Genomic DNA, 24,456 nt, shown 5'->3' with positions numbered 1-24,456 from the left:
CACCCAGGTGCTCCTCTGATCTTTTTTCTAATACCCATTGTAATAAGGTAATCACTTCAATTGTTGGGACAACTTAGACTGTCACTAGCCCATCTTCAGTTTTTTAAGCAAGCCAAGAATTACCGCGGAACCTTCTCCTTGGGTCTTGAGAACAGCTACTCTCAATTCGGGATCTGCATCTTGAGCCGCTGGTGAGATTTACAGCAAATTAGGTGATAAGACCTCCTTCCCCAATTCCTGGTGATTCTGTTTGCATAGACCTAGGGTGGGCACAGCCACCTTTATCTTTTAAACCTTCTCCTAGTCAATCTGATGGTCAACAAAGGCTGGAAATTCAGAAATTCAGTTTTGTGCATCACCCCTTTATTTATTGATGTCAATCTCGGCAGAATAGACGATATTACCAGTCATTTTTGGAAATCAGCTAATGGGGAAGGTTTACAGCAAGATTTTCCTCTTTTTTTTAAAGTTTATTTATTTTGGGGGGGCACACAAGAGTGTGAGCAGAAGAGGGCCAGAGAGAGTGGGGTGAAGAGAGGGAGAATTCCCAAGCAGGTTCTGCACTGCCAGAATGGAGCCTAATGAGGGGCTCAGATTCTTGACCTGAGCCAAAGTCAAGAGTCAGATTCTTAACCAACCTAGCTACCCATGCGCCCCATAATTTTCCTCCCCTGATGTCAGTGGGCTTTGTGATATTTCAGTTTTTGAACTTTCTGTGGTCATCCATATCAAGAATATTTCTCTGCATTCATTTCCGTTCTTTTGCTTTCCTCAAAAAATGCTGATTCTCTTTAAGTTGGTGTTTGCTTTTACTTTGAAACCGAACTCAAGCAGTTCTTACAACAAGCTCAGTAAGTCTAACATTTTCAGATCGTGCTGTTTTTATCTTGTTTCTCATTCTGTAAGAACTTACTATCGTTCAACCACTTTCTTGCAGTCGGTATTATTTATACTTTCTGAACACTTCAGAAGTAAGACAAAGATGTTTCCTCTCGGACTAAATTAGTTCATCGGACCTGGAGATTGCTTTCCCTGTCCTTATCTGTTAGTCTGTTTCCGTCCGTTATGTAGACTGAGGTATCTGCTCTTGCTGTAGACCGCCCTGGAGAGCCAGTGCCCACAGTCCACGATCAACAAAGCACAAGCCAATAATACAACTGTCTTGGCTGTGGCCGGAGCTGGACACCAGTTCTGGCAGAGGCACTTAGATACTCCTTGCAGGAATTTGAAACACGGGTCCAACATATCTAATTAGTTAGTTTGGGCTACTTGAAGTGAGAGGCCATGCAGAAATGGGACTGGGTGGGGCTATAAATACCAATGGCTAAATAGTACGTATGTCATCTGCTGAGCAGATGTTGGAGGAGCGCAAGTCAAGGGAATGGAATACAATGGAAAGGACAGGAAGGGACAGAAAAGGAGAAATTGAACGGGATTGTAGCAGTGATGGAAAATCTGGGAGCTGAAGAGTGGAATGGATAGAAAGAGCGACAAAAAGACAGAGGAAGGGAGGAAAACACACACACAAAAGGGAGATTGACAGAAAGAAGACTGTAGAAGAGATAATGGGGCAGAGAGACACAGGGGATAGAAATGATGATACAGAGAGAAGGAGATGTGCAGGAGGATGAGGACACAGAGAAATTGCTTTTACTGGGAAGAGTTGTATCCTGCCATGAGTCCTTCCAATTCTCTTCCCTGTCCCTGAATTCACTATTGGATTAGTGGTTAGATCCGCCCCCCTCATTTTTCTTCTAAGTGTTATTTATCTTTTTTCCTTCCCTCTTTCATTAGAAGTTTCATTTGGAAGTTTATTCAGAAGTTTTATTTTATTTCTTTTGATTCTTTGAAATGCCCAGCTAGCTCGGTAACTTGCTTTTTAACTGTTTTGAAAGACTTTTAGACTCACATAGTTCCAAAAACAGGACAGAGAATTCTCATTACCCCTTGCCCAACTTCCCCCAGTGATAACCTCTTAAGGGGCCATAGCACAATTGGTAAAACCAGGAGCCTGACATTGGTGTAATATTGTTAACCATAGATCTTATTTAGATCTCATGCCCTGCTTTTTTTTTTAAGTGTATAGATCAGTGGAATTTTATCACATGTATAGATTTCTATAACCACTACCAAGATCTGTGAAATCTTTTTTAAAGGTAGTACATTCATATGGCTAAAAAATCAAAATGATATTAAAAGGTATTCAATGAAACATTTAAATCCCAACTCTACTTCCCCATTCATCTTGTTTCCTGCCTTATAAATGGTCACCTTCACTAGTCTGTGTTTTCCTTCCATTCATCCTTCTTTAAAATGTAAAGCAAAACATTTATTGCAGAGAGAGCGAGAGAAAGAGAGAGTGAGCAGGGTAGAGGCAGAGAGAGAGGGAGACACAGAATCTGAAGCAGGCTCCAGGCTCTGAGCTGTCGGCACAGAGCCTGATGTGGGGTTCCAACTCATAGGCCATGAGATCATGAACTGAGCCGAAGTCGGAAGCTCCACCGACTGAGCCACCCAGGTGCCCCAATATGTATGTATTTTAATGTATATCCTCTTTATATAAAAGGTAAATTATTTATGTAAACTATTCTGCCCCTTGCTGTGTTCACTTAATATATGTTGGAGATCAGTTCATATCCTCACACTGAGAGTTCCTTGCTTCTTTTCAAGTGCACAGTGTCCCATTGTATTAACTCTGTACCTTTAATTCACTTACACAATCTCTGAGTGGCTTTCTTTGCCAAAAAACACGCCACAATATATACCACAAAACAAGAGCCTTAGGGTAAGTTCAAGAGAAGCTTGCCAAATGTGCACAATAAACTGGGGCCGCTCTATCAAAGGCTGAGGGGCAAAGTAGCCACGTGGCTGGGAGCAGAAAAAGTAAAGAAGAATTAAAAGCAGGAGTACACCTCTGCAAGACTGAAAGGATGGATTTTTTTTTAATCAAAGAGAACACCACCTGAACTACTTGAGATAACGGGGTCATCACTGAATTAAAAACTGACATTGGAGACTCAGCAGCACTCTGCAAATTGTCAGAAGTCTGTCAGATGACGGACAGTGCTTATGTGGAAAAGCAAGAAAGAACATCACCTAACTGTCTAAACCGAGTTGAAAGAAAGATTGCTCCAGAATGATAGCATTAATTAAATGTACATATTTTAGAGATCAACTTTTCTGCTAAGCTTATTCAACTTCATATTCTTAGTTCAGTTTATTCTACTTCCTTTTGTTAACAACTTATTTGCTTTATGTTTTCTGATAATCAGAAAGGCTTCAGAGTTTGTTCTATACTTTCTTTCAAGTGTGTGTGTGTGTGTGTGTGTGTGTGTGCATAAACACAAATGTAAGTCCAGTTAAGACATATTCAATCATCACTACCAGACATCAGATGTTTTCTTTTACCATAATTGAAAAGGAGGTGTAAATATTCTGAGTTGGAGTTTGAATGACCAAGGTAATGATTATCTTAGACTTCCACTCATCAGTAAAAATACTGGAAATACTAGAAAAAAAAAATACTAGAGCACTGAGCCCAGTACTCTTTCACTGCCTTAGAGATTCCAAGAATTCCTCAGAAAAGCCATTAAATTCAGTAAAGAATTTTTTAGCGTCTTTTATGCATCAGGCATTAGACATATGTCTAAGGGAGAATTTCCTACTCAAAGAGTCCCCTGGTCTCTCATATAAAAATCTACCACGACTGGGGTGCCTGGCCAGCTCAGTCAATAGAGCGTATAACTCTTGATCTCAGGTTGTGAGTTCAAGCCCAACACTGGATGTAGAACTTAATTTAAAACGTGTGTGTGTGTGTGTGTGTGTGTGTGTACACACACACACACACACACACACACACACATGACTTCTTCTTGCAGAACATTTCCGAATAATAGCTAACTGCTTTGAAAAATGAGTGGAGTTTATGTGATGATGGGTGACAATGGCAATGAGATTTCTCGGGCACTTATATATCACAATTTCCATTTTTTTCTTAGCATTTTGAAAAATTTCTATCCTTTTATTCCTTTGTTTATGTTCATTTACACCCACACATGAAAATGAAAGTTCTAAGACCACAGAGTTCATCTGTTTTGTTCACTGTTGTATCCAAGTCAGGCACACAGGAGGGATGCTATGAACCCTTTTTGATGAATGGGACAGAGGTGACAGTCTAGCCTACAGGAAAGACCAGCTGACCAGAAATCAGGGAGATCTGAATTCCCATCCCTGCCTTGATATTTCCTAACTATATAAATCAGCAAGGGTGTTAAGCTTCAGTTTCTCCAGTTATAAAGTGAGACTCACGATTCAGTCCCCAAATTCAGATTCTAGAGTCAGAACACCTAAGTTTTAGCCCAGCTCTATGACTTACGTGCTGTGTATGACTTTGGGCAAGCTACGTAGACCTTTGAACCTCAGTTTTCTCATTTGCAAAATAGGAAAAACACAAATAATCTACTTCATCAGGTTGTTGGGAGAACTTTATTTCCGCTTCACAATATGTAGTAGGTACATAATAAATGATCAGTAAATATTAGCCACTTCTATTCCCAGTACTACTGTGGGAAACAAGTGAGACAGTGAAGGAAAGTAATTTCTCTTTATAAAAAGCTGTACAGGGGGTGCCTGGGTGGCTCAGTCAGTTAAGTGGCTGACTTTGGCCCAGGTCATGATCTCACGTTTCGTGGGTTTGAGCCCCGCCTCGGGCTCGGTGCTGACAGCTCAGAGCCTGGAGCCCGTTTCTGATTCTGTGTCTTCCTCTCTCTCTGGATTAACACGTGCTGTCCCTCTCTCTCTCTCTCTCTCTCTCTCTATCTCTCAAAAATATATAAACATTAAAAAAAAAAGAAAAAAGGCTATACAGGTATAGACTTCCAGATTGCCAAGTTACCTGCTTCAGAGACATGCATTTGTGTTCCAGCAGGAAGCTCAGTGCTTTTAACCAAATTTATGGACAAAATGGAAATCCTTCCAAATGCTGGCATACTGACAGATGAGATTTTTGAGAAAAGGAGCTTTTGATTGACCTGAACTGAATGCTGAAAAGTTTGCCATTACTCTGTCTAAAGAGGGGACAAGAAAAATGCCTTTTGGTCCAATTCTTCTCGTTATGGGAATTCTGTAGAAGAATTAAAAATACGTCACAAACAGGCAAAATTCTTAAAGGAAGCTACAGGGTTGCTGACATAAATTTGAAAAGCAGCTGAAAAAAAAAACAATCCTTCCCCTTACTGAAATTTTTTTTTAAAAAAGCAAAACTAAAACATTTTATTGCCCTGTGTTTCCCTGGATGTATACTCACTAGAATTTCAAATATTAGGTCTGCACCTGTAATACGGTACTTTCTTAAGAAAGGTAGACATAATATTAGTGGAAAATTAAAGTGTACAGTTTTATCCACAAAAAATAAGGCAGAGCCACTTTGAAATGATAGAAATCAGAAATTGGATACTCAAATATGGCAAAATGAAGGTTTGTAAAAGCATTCTAACCATGTTTTCATCCTATCGCATATTGAAGTAGAAGATATTCGGGGATCCTGGGTGGCCTCAGTCGGTTAAGAGTCAGACTTCGGCTCAGGTCATGATCTTGCGGTTCATGGGTTCGAACCCTACATCAGGCTCTGTGCTGACAGCTCAGAGCCTGGAGCCTGCTTCGGATTCTTTGTCTCCCTCTCTGCCCTTTCCCTGCTCATGCTCTGTCTGTCTCTCTCAAAAAATAAATAAACATTAAAAAAATTTTAAGGACGCCAAAGTATGGAAGGAGCCCAAATGTCCATCGAGGGATGAATGGGTAAAGAAAATGTGGTATATATATATATATATATATATATATATATATATATATATATACATACATACAATGGAGTATTACTCAGCAGTCAAAAAGAATGAAATCTTGTCATTTGCAACTACGTGGATAGAACTGGAGGGTATTATGCTAAGTGAAATTGGTCAGTCAGAGAAAGACAAAAATCACATGACTTTACTCATATGAGGACTTTAAGAGACAAAACAGATGAACATAAGGGAAGGGAAACAAAAAAATAAAAACAGGGAGGGGGACAAAACAGAAGAGACTCATGAATATGGAGAACAAGCAGAGGGTTACTGGAGGGGTTGTGGGAAGGGGGTGGGGTAAATGGGGAAGGGGCATTAAGGAATCTATGCCTGAAATCATTGTTTCACTATATGCTAACCTATTTGGATGTGAATTTTAAAAAATAAAAAATAAAATTAAAAAAAAATGTTAGTAGAAGATATTCAATAGCTGTGTGATTTAAGTGATAGATACCTGATATGAGTGTACATAAAGGAGAGGTTTGCCTTTAGAATAAACTCTGCAGGGGCGCCTGGGTGGCTCAGTCGGTTAAGCGTCCGACTTGGGCTCAGGTCATGATCTCACGGTCCGTGGGTTCGAGCCCTGCGTCTGGCTCTGTGCTGACGGCTTGGAGCCTGCTTCGGAGCCTGCTTCGGAGGCTGTGTCTCCCTCTCTCTCTCTCTCTGCCCTCCCCTGCTTGTGCTTAGTCTCTTTCTCAAAAATAAATGAACACTAAAAAAAAAAAATTAAAAAAAAAAGAGTAAACTGCAAAATTCAAATACAGCCAAGTTTTACTTGTAAAATCCCAAGTCAATATAAGCGAATACCTAACCATAGAGAAGAAATCTTTTGAAGTTTTCTTTATATGTGGACCGAGGTAAAAGGTCTTCCCGTTAATCGTTTTATCTTTCTGTTACAGCTAATTTTTTCCATATGTAACTCTTTCCTAAATGGTATGAATGAGGGGTGGGATTCAGATCTGCAACATTTCCTATGCCCCCTCCAGATACTGGGATGTGCATGTAGGCTGAGGATAATGCCTTGTTCCCAGGATTTGTACTAATAAAGGAGTGACAACCATTACTGTGGTACTCAGGAAGGAAGATAAAGCTTGTAAAGCCCTGTTCCACTTTATTCTTTTCAAACAGCCACTGAAATGTAATAGATACTTTATTACGTACAGAGGTCGAAGAGAACCTTGGCAAGCCCACAGTGTTAAAATAGAGAACCAAGAAGGTACATTTCCTTTTGATGCTAATGAGTTATTTGGTTAGTCCTTAAGAGGAAGTAAAAGTGAAGTTATTGTGGGAAAAGTTTGCTAAGGAAGGTTTATTTGGTTGCTTGGTTGGGTAGTTTCATTTGTTTTGTGTGTTTGGCAGGCCAGGCAAAGAGTCATTGGAGTAGATCACATAACTACATAGTTGCTAATCCCTTTGAGGATGTGTCCATTTTGCCCCGCCCGGTAGAACACAAAGGAATAAAACTAGAATTCAAAAGACTCCATCAGTTCCCTAGGACTGCCAAAACAAAGTATCATAAACTAGGTGGTTTAGCACAACAGAGATTCATTCTCCTAACTTTCTGAAGGCCAGAAATGTCAGCAGAGCCACGCTCCCTCTGAGACTCTGGGTAGCATTTTTTTCTTGTCTCTGACTTTCAGCTGTAGCCATCAATTGGTGACATTGCTTGGCATAGAGTAGCGTGAGTCCATTCTCTGTCTCTGTCATCACATGGTGGTTTTCCTGTGTGTCTGTTTCTTCTGGCACTTGTCTTTTTTAACGTTTATTTATTTATTCTGAGAGAGAGAACGTGCGTGTGCATACAGGGGTGTGGGGCAGAAAGAGTGGGAGAGAGAGAATCCCAAACAGGGTCTACACTGTCAGCACAGAGCTCCCTGCAGGGCTTGATCCCATGAACTGTGAGATCATGACTTGAGCCGAAACCAAGAGTCGTATGCTTAACCAACTGAGCTGCCCAGGTGCCCTTGACTTTCCTCTTTTTATAAGGACACCAGTCATATTGGATTAGAGCCTACTCCAGTGGCCTCATCTTTACTTGATTATATCTGCCAAGATGCTATTCCTAAGTAAAGTCACATTCACAAACTCACCACCTGCCAAGAGTTAGGACCTCAGCATATTTTGGGGAGGGGGAGGGGGAGGTAGCATCCAACCCCTAACAAAGACTTAGGGAAAAGGGAAGTCCCTTGAAAGCATAATTTTCGAAAAGAAAAATAGTAGGCACTTTAGATCCCTGGGAAATATAGAAATAACTAATAAATCCTCTAGCTAGAGCACATAATTACAAGTATTCTTGAGAGGGAGTGTGGTGAGGGAGTAGAAGAAGGTGCCTTATGCTTCTGAAGGGTTTACAAGTATCACCAGCAAAAGAACAGAGGTAAAATTATGAAAATTGACAGGTGTGAGTCGAGTGATTAAGAACGCAAGTAAAGAGCCAGAAAGGCCGATTCACGTGTTGCACCACCACTTACTACCCGTTGGAACTGGAACATGTTAGATAATGTCTCCATGCCTCAGTTTCCTCATATAAATGGAGATAATAATAGCACAAGACAGTTGTGAGTATTGAATTGTAAAGAGAACACCTAGAATAACGTCTTGTGTGAGGCATGGTTTTAATCCACTTGGAAACCGTGAGTTAGGGTAAGCTACTAATTAAAACCCTTTGATTATTGAGTAAGGGAGGTGAGAAAAGAGGGAGCAGTGTGTGACGGGGCACCTGGGTGGCACAGATGGTTAAGCTTCTAACTTTCGCTTAGGTCAGGATCTCACAGCTTGTAGGTTCAAGCCCCGGGTCGGGCTCTGTGCTGATAACTCAGAGCCTGGAGCCTGCTTCAGATTCTGTGTCTCTGCCTATCTCTGCGACTTCCTCCCTCCTTTCTCTCTCTCTCTCTCTCTCTCTCTCTCTCTCAAAGATAAATAAAAATTAAAAAAAAAAAGAGGGAACAGTGTGATTTCATATAGGGACTAGATGCCTGAAGTTGTTCTGGCAGAGAAAATACAAACCGGTGATCTTTAGATTCTAATAAAAAAATCCAACCTTTGGATCATGACTTATACTTAGTGGTTGCCTTTCTTTGAAGTTGTATTACATTGTACCTCATTTTTACTGGGTGTTTTTTCTTCCCAGTGGATTCAGTGCTTGGAAATCACAAGAAACTATTTGGGTTTGACTTTGCCAAAAATGTAATTAAATAACAACAATTATCAGATTGCTATTACCTTTGAAACATGCAAGAATTACATGAGTTTAGTTTGCCTGAGTTTAGTTTTCCTGAGTTTAGTTTTTGAACTTGTAGAAACACTCTTTAACTCAAACATCCAGTGTGTGTGTGTGTGTGTGTGTGTGTGTGTGTGTGTTCAAACATGTATGCTGTCAAAAACATGTTTTGATGGAACAGTTTAAATTTGGTCTCATACAAATTAACAAAATTTCCCCACTGGACAGACCCTGATCTCAGAGGAGCTACAGCTGGTCTCTGGAACCATACTCTGTGAAATCCTGTCCCCCCATCAGTTACCTGTCTGAAATGTCTGAAGGGCTAGCAGGTGCTTCTGGACCTGGCTGCCCAAGAGGAAGGCCATACCACCTAGGTGGCTGTCATTCGTGCTGAACCTTCAGGGTGTAAGAGATGGGATCTTCCTCTAGAGTATCCACATTCCAGCACCGGCCTCACCCCCATGCTTCCCCAAGAGACCAATTATGGCTTAATTTGCATGTGCTCAGCCAGTTTCTGCCAAATATTTGCATGCCTTTTTCTGTAAATGTTTGGTGACATTTCAAAGCAGCATTATGTAATGGTTAAGAACTCCATCTTCAGAGCCAGCAATGACTGGTCAAATGCCAGTTCCACCATATGACTTTGGAAAGCCATTTCACTGTTGTGAGGCTTCTGTTTCTTCATTTGTAAAATGCTAATAATAATGGTGTGATTGGGGTACTGTGTGTTACATGTTTAACACGCTCCGCAGCACATAGCTGTGTGCCTAATCAACCTTCCCAACTTTAGCTATCATTTTTCATCCCACATTTTCCAAGGCCAAAGTCCATCTTATAATAATGAAAGAAAGTTATTTAAAATATTTATTTATACCTACCTTTATTCAAAAGTTGGGAATTATCTTGGTTAGCTTGATTTAGAACTATTTGTCTAAGCTTGGAATTCAAGATGAGAAAGAAGTTGGACACTTTGAATAATTTTTCTAGTGCTCCATTGCCAGTCTAGAGTGGTCTAGTAGGAAAGATAATTGCCAGGTATGTAAATACACAATGGCCACAAATTCTGCAGTTCCAGAAATATATTTAGAACAGTAACATCTATTATATTCAGCAGTAATATTCAACTACCTGTATAAATAATATGACTTTCTAATTTACTCAGATATAATGGATGTATGACTTTGTCCTGTGCTCCTTTGTGGCTTTTGTTGGGAATGCGCCTCCACTTTTCCTTAAAACAATTTTCATAGTTTACCCTTATTATTTGATGGTTACTTTGTTTCACTGAACAGGGCAAAACATTTGAAAGGATTGGAGATTGGAAGCGTATCCTAGACTCCTTCCTTGTTTTGGCATTTTCATTTCATCTGGGGATTGAGGGATTCATGAGACAGTGGCTTCCCCAGGACTGGAAAGACATAGTGAGGGTGAACTCCATGTGAGAAGGTGAGCGTGAGGTCAAGGTTAGAAATTTGTAAAGATGCATAAGAAATGGATGATCATTGCACCAGAGACTCATAATTGCCCTTGTCACTTCCTTGGTTTCTAATATGACTATGTTAGCCTTCTTAACTGTTCCAAAATAATTACCTCCCTTAAAGGGAAAGTGCTTGTTTTTAATACTGCCCTCTGTTGAAATTACTTGACCAAGTAGCAAGTATAGTAAGAAGTTAGGTGATCTGAATGGAAATTTCACTTCCTAAATTGAAAATAAGCCCCAAAATGTTGGAGCATTCACCCACCGAAAACCTAGGTTTTACACACCAATCCTAGTGTGTAAATTCAGATGCTCTGGCAAGGCTTCCTACCTTAGGTCATTCTACCACATACACTACTTAATATCCAAAATTGCCCCTACTTTATTACTGTCTTCATGAAAATGCTGCCGCCCCGTACATGGTCATACTCTAAAGTTACTGGTCATTTTTGTTTGTTGGTTGTTTTTTTTTTTTAATTTTTTAAAATTTTTGTTAATGTATGTTTATTTTTGAGAGAGAGACAGAGACAGAGTGTGAGCGGGGGAGGGGCAGAGAGAGAGGGAGACACAGAATCTGAAGCAGGCTCCAGGCTCTGAGCCATCAGCACAGAGCCCGATGCAGGGCTCAAACTCACAAACTGCGAGATCATGACCCCGGCCAAAGTCGGACACTCAACTGACTGAGCCACCCAGGTGCCCCTGTTGGTTTGTTTTTTAAAGAGATACTTGTATTCATTTAATAATAAAAATACTTGTTTACTTTAATTTTTTTCTTTATTCTCCCTCCTGCATTTCCCAGTGAATTTGCTGTTTCCTGCACAGACCACATGAAATGGATAGTATAATAAGTAGAGGCCATCATAACAACGCAGAAAAGTTTCTCCTTGGCCAGTTTGTTTATAAAACCTCATCAGCCCCCTAAAATTTAAAAATGGTGGGGTTGTTTCCATCATTGTCCACCGTGGCCTGGGAAACAAGTGATTCCATCAAGAGGATGATGGTCATTTATTTTGAGCATATGCTCATCAATGACACACACATATATATAAGAAGTGCTGTTAGAGGGGCGCCTGGGTGGCTCAGTCAGTTGAGCGTCTGACTTCAGCTCAGGTCGTGATCTCGCGGTCCGTGAGTTCGAGCCCCGGGTCAGGCTCTGGCCTGATGGCTCAGAGCCTGGAGCCTGTTTCAGATTCTGTGTCTCCCTCTCTCTCTGCCCCTCCCCCGTTCATGCTCTGTCTCTCTCTGTCTCAAAAATAAATAAAGGTTAAAAAAAATTTAAAAAACAAAACAAAACAAAAAGAAGTGCTGTTAGAAAGTAGTAAGTAGCCTGAATCATCTCTGTCTCTCTCTCTCTCTCTCTCTCTCTCTCTCTCTCTCTCTCTCTCTCACACACACACACACACACACACACACCTGGAAGTAGCAGGTAGTTCAAAAGCACTGGTTGTACTAAAATCAAATAGAAATTAGTACAAATACTCTAGCCTTCATGGCTCTAATGATCTACTTCCTGCCGACAACTCTAATTTTTATCACCTTGCTTCTTCAGTATGTTAAGTGCCATACCAGTTTTTTCCTATCCCTGGAATGTGCCCCCTGCTCTAGAGCCTTTGTCTTTGACCTAGAATTACCTTGTCATGAATCTTCACATGGCCAATTCTTCCTCATCAGTTAGACCTAAGCTCACGTCTTAACCAGTTGAAGGTACCCCTTACTCCAGACTTTTAACATGCCACAATTTTATTGTATTGTCTTCTTAGGGCTTATCACGCCTAACAGCTTGGTTTGTTACTCATTTTTTTCCACACTACCATAAGCTCTGTGAAAGTGAAAAACATACCATGTCTATGATATCCTCAGTCCCCCACATACCAGGAATATATAGGTGGTGCTCAAAAAATTATTTGTCAAATATAATCACGTAGACTTCAGTAGTAAAATAAATAATCATAGTGTGTACAAAGATACCTAGTATCTCGAAGAGGAAAGGAGGAAAGGCTATCTATCATTTACTGAGCACCTACTAAAACTAAGGTATTACAACCCCTATTATAAGCACTAAGGTGCTTAAATTGTCTTACTTAATTCTCATATCGTGAGAATTCACAGCATCCCTAAATAACCAAGATGGATTTGAACCCATGTCTATCCTATAACAAAGCATTGTCATTTACCATTAGGCACAAATGTGGAAAGAAACCCAGAATATGTACAACGAAGGGCCCAGAGACCTATTTACCTACCTAACACTTCTCCCTCTGGCCATCAGAAGGGATTACTTGTAAATGCACACTCCGTGAGACTTATATCATTTAGATTTTTTTTGTTGTTAGCAGTGGTAGAAATCTCCACTTAAATCTGCTTGAGTGAAAATATAAAATAAGATAAATAAATGTCTCAGTGCACAAAATTGAGCAGGTTGGAGGGATATCTTTAAAGGAGGCTTGACCTAGTGCTCGTATTATGACAGTAGGAGCCAATTTTTTTTCTTCCCAGTTTCCATACTCTCCTTCCTTGGTGTGCACATGGCAGGTGGGTAGTTCTAGCAGCTACAGACATCATGTATTCTCTTTCATGTCAGTGGGAACAAGGAGGTTTGTTTCCCCAGTAGTCAAAGCGCTGCCAGCCCATATGGTATGTTTGTAAAAATTAGAAAAAGGTACCCCTATCTTGAGGAAATTTCCAAACGTGGTGTATGACTCTATCAGTAATTACGGAAACATAGATGATGCACTCTTAAAAACAATGGTAATCATACTACTGAAAATAATAGAATAGGTACATTTTAAATCACAAAAATTAAGAATCCAAAGGCATTTCCATGTATTAATTGGCAGAAAACAATTACATGGCGTCCTTTTAGAAAAACAAAATGAAATATTTTCAAAGCCTACCTGCACCAAGAGTGAAACTATAGGTTTCACCGTCTTTGTAGTGAAGGTGGAGGCCGCAAGTAGTTTTCCTTTTAATTTTGAAAAGCCACATTCTTGACTGATGACCAGTACTGCCTAAGTTGAATGGATCTTAAATGTTCTAAAATGAAACCACGTGGAAATTCTCCTGGGGAATGAATATTTCATTGCTGCAACAAGAGTTGCATTGTAATATTTGTAATTTTGTATTAAAATTCATTATAAATGTAATTTTGTATTATAAATGTTAGAAAACCTATAGCAAGTTTACATCATCATCTCCTGATGTCCCCTCAGTATCCCATTCCTTACTTTGTTCCTCAATTTCAAGTTTATATTTTACACTATTGGAGTAGCTCTTGTTCATTATAATTTTTCAAATTACATCTCAACTAACAGTCTCATAAACTATTATAAACTTGTATTTGAAAGGTGAATTGGTTAATGTAAAATACAGTGTAGGAAGAAATGTATTCTAAAATATAGTTCTGGGCCATAGAAAGTGAATAATAATGGTATTCATATTTGAAATGAGTCTCATATTTTCTGTGCTGGAGAACTCAATATTAATGCTAAAATATGTTACATTTATGGACCTTAAATTATATGTATTTTTAAAACATCATTTCATTTTTCTTCAAAGAATTCATTGTTTCTTTTAGTGCTTTCAAATGCTTTATGCTGAAATTTGGTTGCTCATTGTGTTGTTGATAACATTAATTTTGTTTACAACTTCATGCCAAATTAACACTAATCAAATACATTTGAAAGCAAATAGTTTGGGGATTATAGTATTGTTTTGCATCCCAGAATCTGTCTACTCTGTAAGCTCCTTGCTTAGAATCAGAAATTATTTTTAATGCTGCTGCATTGGCAGAGTGTCTGAATTCTCCAGCTTGCTTATCTTTCATCAGTCAAAGCATAATGATCTATGTATACCCTGTCAGAGCAACAGTCTTTACTTTGGTTTGCTGGAAAATTGTCCTAATCGGCTGATTTTCTTAGAACAAGACATCTTAGTACCATCTGCCCCCCAAATTGTTAAAATAAATATGTAAATCATCTGTGCTGAAGCTAACAAAGTTATAAGAAACAAAATGTCATGATAAAGAAGATATATCAATATGAATGGTAGCCCCTCAGATCTAATGTCTTTCTTCAGTGTACAACCCGGACAACTGTATACAACTGCCTGGGAAAGAGTGGGAAACAATAACAAAAACGTAATATATCCTATTTGACCCTAATAGCCAGCCTTGGGTTATTTGTCTAAGTCAATCACTCCATGCATGTGTGTGGTGCATGGACTATTCTCACGTGCCTTCCTTTTACTCTTAGGGACAAAGTTTAAAGTCATTCTTAGTAGAAGCCCAAAGGCTAGGAATGGAGGGATGGTTTCGTTTTAAGAAACGGTGTGAATATCAGCCTGCAGAAATAACAAATGTGCTTGGCGTGTTTGATTACAAAGATAAGTAGAAATGTGGAAAGGAATCCGTTTTTTTCCAACATGAAGCAACGCTACAATTTCCACCGCATTATAACGGAGTGTCCCTGCATGGGATTAAAATGACTCCAGTCTTTGTTGTTTATTTGCCTAGGCTTTAGGGTCTTGTTCAGTTTGGCGTTGGATTGTTGGTTTTCTTATGACAGCCCATGAACTATCTTTTGGGAAGACACTACCCTGTGTATTGAACACCTGGTCCAATTAGATAGTGATGGTTGACATGTGGGCGAGTAGGCAGCTCTACACTTCTTTGTAAAATTCAAATAGGAACACCTGTTCCTGCTCAGAGAGGAGCTGATCGTATGTTGAGAGCTGAGCTTTATGTGGATACTTACCCATAAAGGAAATTAATATCTGCCTTTTGCAGCAGACTTACAGCAAAGTCACACTGTTGACACATGATTATTCCTGCCACTTCTTCGGTCCCCTACACTCCGATTCTCCGGCTCTTAGTGGTCCACAAATTGGTGTCTACAAATAATTCTTCCTCCATTAAAACCACATATCACTGGACAAAATAAAAACGATTGGCAAATTCTTCTCTTGATGGGATTGATTTTTGAGGGAGAAAGCATTGCCCTCCGGTCCACGTGAGTGCGGGCCTGTGCACGCGCGTGCACACGGTCCCTGTAATGGCCACTGAACGCACTTCCTCACGGATACTGGTAGTGCATTTGTAAATGCATTTAGCAAGTGCTTTTATATCCAAAATCTTAAAAGTTCTTTTTAAAGACATGACCTATAGTGAGAGAAGTTCAGCCTGACCCCTTCAGCGTCATGAAACAGGGGAAGCTCTGGCACAGAAGCGATCACAATAATATGGGAAAGAATATTCGGGTCCAAAATTTGGAAGAGTTGGCTAAAGGGTGACTTCCTCTGGTTAATTTTCATTCTCAGGATAGCTCTTGGCATGCACAATGATGGTAATAGTGATGTACATTGCATATATCACTACACATACATCAGTGTTGGATAAAAGAATAAAATATATGAAGAAGGTCATCAGACATGGAAAAAAGCAGCTTTCTTCATTATAAGAAAGGACTGCAGTAAGTAAGACATCATGGACTATTCTTCTCTGGAAATCATGAAAGCCAGACTTTGCAGCCGTTTTTCTAAAGCCAGTTAGTTCTGCTCTTCCTGGGGGAGGAAATGCCAACCCACATGTCCTTTCTCTGTTCCACTGAGCAGTAAGATTTTATGATTTCTGATTGGAAAGTGATGGAATAGGAGAGCCACAGGATTACAGAATTAAGCCAATTCCACACAAAACTGTCAGAAACAAGCTTAAATGCTTCCCAGGCTGGTGAACCCATGCTTAATTCTGTCATGTTCCGCTGTTGTTATGGAAGACGATCGAGTCCTCTCCCATGGAGGTGAGAAAGGTATTCCTTATTTCATAAGAAATAAGAAGGGTGAGCCTTCCTCCTCCACTGAGCCGTGTGCGGAAAGTACATGAGCTTTGCTGGGACAGGCAAGTTGGTTTTCCCTGAAGCCCTTTGGAATTGAGTTAATGATGAATTCTTATGCCTTAAAACCCTGGTGATTTCTCTCTGAAGATAGAGGACTCCATTCACTTTACTCTTCTTATGCCATATGTGCACAGCTCTAAAAATCAAAAATTTCCCAAAACTTCCTTAAATCGTTTTACATGCAAACTTTCAGCTATCCTAGAATCTGACAAATCAAATCATTTTAATGAACCACAGCAAACAGCTCATGTCGGAACAGCTGTAAGCACAATATGCAAATCGTGTTTACTGGTAGCTTATGCTCCAGAGAAATAATCTTTATATGACTGCTTTATTATTTACAGTAGTTTCGAAATTTAATTTTTGTCAACATTGACAGATGCCATCCATGTTAATACTTGGACGGCTATATATGGAAAAGGCTAAACATATGCAGAGATCTCGTGTTTGTGAGCTGATAATGTGGTTGACAAATGGGTTTAACAATATCCAGTCATTTCTGAGCGGGCCACGGAAATCACCTGAGGTCTGTGGTAACAGTGAGGAGGAAGGTCAGAGGAATATGAATGAAGAAGGAAGAATGCAGTGACTCTGGAGAGCGGTGCATATAATGAAAGCATGACAGAGGATGATTAATTATATTTCAGAGCCAGATAATTCCCAGAGAATATGTGTGTACGATAAAAAGTTTCTAACCTTTGCAGTTGTAATTAAATGAGGGATTCACTCCTCTAAGCGGAGTAAAGACTATTTTGTTCCATTGCCATGCTAATGTACCTATTGAAATGGTTATTTTAAATAGGCGTTTTACTGCCTGCTTGTAAAGTTGACAAAGCCGAACAATACCTGGGAGGTGAGGAAGAGGTTCACCTTGCTAAATGGTTAAATAAATCACAGTGGCTTAGAAAATTCGCCTGCCCTGCCCTACCTCAGAATTTACCCTCGTGTGAAAAGGAAACAAAACTAATTATTTACCAGTACTGTTTCGTGTTGCTTTAGATTTAAACCTTTGGCTGATTAATGTGTGTGCAATGTTTGGATTTTTCAGAATGCTCTCCTTTTAGGTGCCTTACTTGCAGTGGCCCGGGGCTTTCTCTCTCTCTCTCTCTCTCTCTCTCTCTCTCTCTCTCTCTCTCTCTTTCTCTCTCTCTCTCTTTCTCTCTCTCTCGACTTTTTCTCGGCATTTCCTTGCAGACCGGGAAAGTAAGGGGTCTCGAAAACATTGGAGACCCTACCGTTTTGTGAGGTGGATAGAGAATTTAATTCATCACGTTTAATGGGGTTAAATTCATTTAATTCACATTTTTCAAAAAATATTTACGGACCGCTATAGGCGCCTGATGCTACCCTAGGCACTGGGAGGAGTCAATGCCTACAAGTGCCTGGCACATAGTAGGACCTCAGTAGACATGTGTGGGATGAATCCATGAAGTAGAACTACATGCTAGTATCTGAATCCGCTGACTTTAGTCAATTCTTGGCCTGCTTTTCTAAGATAAGGAGAGAAAGTAGCGAGAATATAGCTAATGAATGAATGTTTCTCAACTGTTGTGGTAAATGGAAAAATAGTCTTATATGTCCATTATTTCTTTGTACATATTTTCTATTGCATTGTGATAGTAGCATGTGAGGTCCTTGAAAGAGCTGGTGATAGAGCAAAAACTTAAGCTCCATACATAATAACTGCAGAGTCAATAAATTGCTGATGAGTTGTAGAAGGGGATAGCTGAAATTTTGCTAGATAAGGAGTTGATTAATAGGAAAAAGGATTCCAACACTCTGTTGAAAAACTGTTCTTTTCTGGATAGAGAGAGAGAGAGATGTCAGAGGTGTAATCACTCATGCGAAATCTCTGGGGAGTTTATAGCTCTTCTCAAGCGAAATGGAATAAATTGGTGGAATTGTGAGACCAGCTTAGATGATGGTACGTTAACAAAGGACTCCCCTGTTACCTGCCACAACCAAAGTTTCTTTCTTAATTAGCTTGCATGCCAGCTGCAGCTTTATTCTATGTTGCTTCCCTCCCAGGACCCAGGGTAAAGAACCAATATCTTTTAAGATTATTTCCAGTCACTGCCCCGGAAGGAAAAGAGACCCGGTGAACTGTGTACCAGTTCTTGAAGTTGCTGTCCACGAGCGACAGAACACTTGGGTCCACTGTTCATTGATGGATGCAAGTTGTATGGCCACTCCTGAGCTCACCAGGGAGAGGAGGTATATTCCTGACCCTGAGATTCCTAGGAATGGAAATTGGAACACCTGATAAGCTAGTAATCCAATCTATCATAGGTGATTTTGCCAATTTCTCACCAGCATATAGAGAATGTCTTCATAAGGAGTCTTTACAAGGAATGTCAGGGGTGGAAAGGGAGTGTAATAATGATGAAGTCGTTGAAAACTCCCCGTGGGCTAGAATGCGACTTGTTTTTTCTCCTCTGGTCCCTTGTACCTAACATGGTACCTGGAACATGCCAGATGCTCAGTGAGTGTTGGCTGATTACCAGGGCAACTACATTATTTGTGTGACCCTGTGCAAAGTGAAAAGCGAGGCCATTTATTTGAAAAATACGGGGGCGCATACCCTTTAGACTTGTGAAAGTATATTTTCTATTTTTCCTCTCTCTCTCCCTTTCTCTCTCTTTATTTGGTATCTAATTTCAAGCTTGCTCAGGCACATGGACTTGCTGGTGAGCCCTACCTACCCCACGAGGGGCACCAGCTGCCTGCTTCCCCTCCCTGCATTGTGTTAATCTGACTCTCTTACCTTCCTGCTGAGGAGCCGAAACCCACAGAAATAGAGTGTCATATCTGTGGTCATCTATAGTGTGTTGGTACAAACTTGACAAGAAATCAGCCGTCAAAGCCATCTATCTAATGTTACATTGTCTTGAATTCTAGAGTTATATTTTTCTTCCTCCTTGAGTATTTCAATCGCTTTTTGTTTCGTTTCCATTTGAAGCGATAGGACAGGTTGAATATTGTTCTTAAACCGTTTGATACATTTTTTTTCACATGAAACCTAGTTCTTTTTGCATCTAAAGAATGTATTTTATGATTGCTGAAAAGATTCTAAGGGCGTATGGTCCAGATAGGTCTAGATAGAGAATTAGTTGAATTTAAGCCCTCTTCCCTAAGGATACACCATGTGATATATCTACTAACTCAAGGAATGGATCCCAATATTTAAATTCATAGCTAGAAGAAAGAATTCATGACATGAATAAATACCCACTTTTTTAAGGAATTCCTCTAATGCAGATATCTCAGAAGACAGCATTTTATTTGAAGATCACTCTCCTCCCCCTCTTTCCTTCCTACCCACGCATCTTCAACAAACACATCCTTTTCGCTTGAGGTGTCTTGGGTCCCATTAGGCATACTGAAACTGAAATCTGGGTTCACTTTAAGGACATGTAGGAGATAGGTGATAAAAAGACTTAATCCCACAAAGAGATTTGATCCCTGGGTATTACTTCTTCACCAGTAGAATCCATTTCAACGTGCATGGTTTTCAAAGCTGAAAGTTGAGCTAATTCAACACAAGTGGCAGACAGAGCCAGCAGTAGCATAAGTGAGATAACTGTAAATGTCGAGAGCAGAAATTCTCTCCCAGTGGTTAGTTTGCCCCACTCCCCCGGGGACATTTGGAAATGTCTGGAGATGTAATAGTCATGACTGAGTGGAGAGGCCACTGCATCTAATGGGTAGAGGCCAGGACACTGTGAAACATCCTATGTTACAAAAGACAGCCGTCCCTTCAACAAATAATTACCTGGCCTCAAATGTGGACTCTCTGAGGTTGGGCAGCCCTGACCTAGCTGCTCCATCCAAGGTATCCAGGAGGGTAGGTGGCTTATAAAAATGTGGTCATTCTGTCCATTGTCATCACATGGATGGATGCGTACTGGTGATGTCTGTCATTGTTACCAGTAAGGATTTTGACACAGTTAAACTCATTCTGGGCTTTGTCCCTCAGGTAATAATCTTTTTTTTTTTCACTTTCCCATCTCAAAATTAATGCATCATCCTTGAAATAGAGTGAGAAGGATCTTTTTTTTCTTTATAGTTCAGAAGAGACGTTTCCATATGAGAAGGATTAAATCCTTCATTCTAGTTTAGTATTCCTAAGATGGAAGGAACTAGCTAAGCCATGGTTTGGATCTAATTTATCCTACTGAGCTATTTAAAGTCTTCATTATCATAAAAATAATTGGTATTTTCATAGTAACATTAGAATGGTTGTTAGCTTTGATAAAGCAAGTAATGAGATACTACTAGAGCAGAGTTGTTTCTAAAATAATGATTTCACCTGAATTTCACCTGAATACTTCATGTCTAATTTGAGGAAATATGTATACTTTATATACATTATAAATAGAAAATATATATTTTACGTATACACATATGTAAAAAACAAACAATAAAGGCTTCATTGTTTGCAATTTTTTTTTAAATTTTTTTAACATTTATTTATTTTTGAGACAGAGAGAGAGAGAGCATGAACAGGGGAGGGTCAGAGGAAGAGGGAGACATAGAATCTGAAACAGGCTCCAGGCTCTGAGCTGTCAGCACAGAGCCTGACGTGGGGCTCGAACCCACAGATCGCGAGATCATGACCTGAGCCGAAGTCAGACGCTTAACCGACTGAGCCACCCAGGCGCCCCCATTGTTTGCAATTTAACCATCAGTTTTGCAGTTTGGGCTGGGGGACTGGGGGAAATAATTCACCAAGCCCTTCCTCTTCCTCCCCAAAGTCCCTGTCACTTGAAAGATAATAGGGGTCCTATAAATGAGGAATATAATAATATTTTAGCTTTATTCATGGTAAAGCCAGGTTGGGAACAAGGCTTAGGTAAGTGGCCACAGTATGGCTTTTTTGTGTTTTTCCCTCCCCGTTGGACTCGCCCACTGTGTAGGCCTGGCTTTCTGCCCTCAGACCCACACTTCATCCTTCTCTTGCTCTGCCGCTTGCAGTGTGGCTGGCTGCTGCAGGCTGCGTTTCCTTGGTTCCTTTGGCAGCTGGGTTCAGACCATAGTGGGTGCTGATGGGAGGTTGGAAGGTATTAGGAAAGGACAAACGAGTATTCCTCCTTCCTTGCCTCTGCGACGTCCCCAACAGCTCTGTCCCAAAGACACCCTGTGGTTCCACATCCTGCCAGAGAGGCCTGCCATGGTTCCACCTGTCACTGCTAGACTCTGAAAGTGAAGCCCCCAGAAAAGCACCTCCTTCTGGTCTCCTTCCGGCCCAGGACCACACTTGGTTCTCTAATACTGCCAAGCCTCATTTCCTCTTTGGCTTCACACCTTTTCCCTCAGCTCTTATAAGTAGTTTTCTGATGAAAACCATGTTCTAAAGACTCTCTCACACTTGGACTCCCCTAGAATTCCACATGTCTCTTGCACCCAGAGCTCAAGGTTCTGCCCCAACGGCAGGAACTTGAGAAGAGAAAGTTCACGCCCCGAGAGTAGATTCTTCCTTGGAGGAGCTACAAGCATTCGTGGTCGTTCCCACCCCCCCCCACCACGCCCGGCTCTTTGATCCGGTAAGAATGTCTCTTCCCACCTGGGGAGACAGTAGACGTTGGGGAGGAGCTGAAGAAAGTCCATCCCATTTAGCTCCCCCTGGAGAATGGGGTAGAAGTTTCCGTGTTTGTTCTACACCGGAGACCATACAGACCAAAGCCATAAGAATGATCTCTAAAGCTAGACCGTCTAGGTTCATACTCACCACCTGCCTCTTGCTGGCTGTTTTATACAGGGAAGCCGACTAATCTGTCTTTACTTGGTCTCAGTATAGAGGATAGGGGATAATAAGGTTACTTCATAAAAGTATCATTAGCTCTATGTTGTCTTATACAAAAAAATTATTAGAACATTGGTTGGCACATGGAAACCCTCTTATACATGGCTACTATTATTGTCCCTCTGGGTCTGCCCATAAAATGGAGGTAAAAATAGCCCCTACATCATAGATTAGTTCAAGATTGAATGGGATAATGCACATGTCTGGCACATAATGAGTGTTTAGTTACTTTACAATTATTGTCATTTCATTTGGGGGCATCTTTAACCAATATTCCCCCTAATGGTGGAGAGAGGAAAGAAAGAGGGAAATAAAAGTATATTGGTAAACAAACTGAGATTTTTATTTTTTTTTTCAACTTTTTTTTTGGGGAGGGACAGAGAGAGACAGAGCATGAACGGGGGAGGGTCAGCGAGAGGGGGAGACACAGAATCGGAAACAGGCTCCAGGCTCTGAGCCATCAGCCCAGAGCCTGACACGGGGCTCGAACCCACGGACCGCGAGATCGTGACCTGGCTGAAGTCGGATGCTTAACCGACTGCACCACCCAGGCACCCCACAAATTGAGATTTTTAAATATTTGAGAACCAAATGTTCAAGATGTTTCTTTTCACTTGTTTCGCTTAAGGGGTAAGAAGATAGCTCCGGTTTGTGTAAGAATCATTAGGTAAGGCTGGCATGTAATAATAAAGACTGAAATTTTTAACATGCTAGGGACTTTCAGGAAGCTGCATGTTGTCTGAATATTTGAATGATAGGAAGCCATCGTTCCTCTTGATGGTCTATTCTGTCCTCTCTGCCTACCAGGTCATTCCTTCCCTGACCCTCCCCTTGGCCGTCCTCTCCCCCACTATTTATCCATCTGCATTACCCCCTCCCACCTGGCCTTCTAAGATTATACATCTTTCAGCCTATCCTAGGCTCCATCTGGACTTAGAGGCCATGAAAACCGCAGGGGGACCTTGTTTACCATTTTAAAGGAAATAGCCAACTGCAACTCCAAGGTTTTCTGACAGACCCTAAATATGAATAGTCACTTTCTTCTCTCTTTGTTTAATGTCATTCATAACAGACATATTTCCATCCTAAAATAAATTCCCATGCATTTAGGCTATAGTCTTTCCCTAAAACAGAGAGATCTTTTTCCGTAGCCGTGGACACAATGGTTCTCGAACCTCACAGCATACTTTATAAATACAAAGGACAAATTATTCTTAAGGGCAGAGGAGGCTTCTTTTCTAATTTCATGGTTCTGGGGCCAATATGCCAAAAATACCTACGTAAGGGAACATTTTCTATGATCTGGTATCATAGCTAAGTTTATGGGACGCATTCACATTTTGCTTCGGACTCCATAATCATTGTAACACAAAAATACTAGTTTGACATACTTACCATTTAAATTACTTAGTCAATCTTTAAGTAAAATTAATACTTGAGTAAGATGTGCTGGGTTTATGTCCTTCCTCTTCCTCTCAGAACCATCATCTATCCTTACAATGACACACACTGTATTCGAGAAATCCAGAGAGCCATTGTTCGTTAATTTTCACAGTCCTGAGATGTCAGTGTAACTGTCTCCTGTTTATTCAGATCCACAGATTTGGAGAGGTGTTGCAGCTTGCCCCGTCAGATTCATATAGTAAGAGACAAAGTTTGGGCAAGAGCTAAATGAGTTAGGTGAAGTCTAATTTCTCCCGCTACATCGCACAGCCTCACTGCCTCTAGGAAAATCAAAGCCAGTTGGGGTTCTGGGATCATAAACATAATTCTTGCAAAGGGGTGTCATCGCTTATATTAAAAGATGTTTTGCAAAACCAATTGTACATAAAATCCTCACGTAATTTTGCCAAGCATTGGTCTCACATTAAACCCTGGCTTCAGTGTGACCAGGGCTGCATGTTCCGGATCCGGTTGAACTAACCATATACCGGGGAGGGACGCTATCTCCTCCAGATGAAGGGAATTAGGATTTATGCATCCACCTGTGTAAAGTAATGGCTGCCACCTGCAGACCTACCCAGCTGTGTAAAATTCTCTGAAGTAAATAGATGCAAGGGGCCAGAACTTGGAAACAGGCTGGAGACTCGGCAAATAGGAGCCAACACAACTGCAGAGAAAAAGCGAGGGGAGTTGGAAGCCAAACCAAACAGAATCAAATGTCGACTTCTACAAAGAGAGGAAGCAAGAGCATCCGAATTAACCACGGGTCGGTGGTTGACAAT

The 24,456-nt window shown here is 40.6% G+C and overlaps 1 protein-coding gene across 2 annotated transcripts in view; it reads left to right on the top strand.

The window, feature by feature from the left end:
* Nucleotides 1-24,456, top strand: part of TAFA1 (TAFA chemokine like family member 1) — a 500,491-nt gene that overhangs the window by 278,088 nt on the left and 197,947 nt on the right. The gene's annotated exons all lie outside the window — the stretch shown is intronic.

Source organism: Acinonyx jubatus, chromosome A2, assembly GCF_027475565.1.
Source record: "Acinonyx jubatus isolate Ajub_Pintada_27869175 chromosome A2, VMU_Ajub_asm_v1.0, whole genome shotgun sequence".
Classification (NCBI taxonomy): domain Eukaryota; kingdom Metazoa; phylum Chordata; class Mammalia; order Carnivora; family Felidae; genus Acinonyx; species Acinonyx jubatus.
This window is presented reverse-complemented; position numbering and strand designations above follow the sequence as displayed.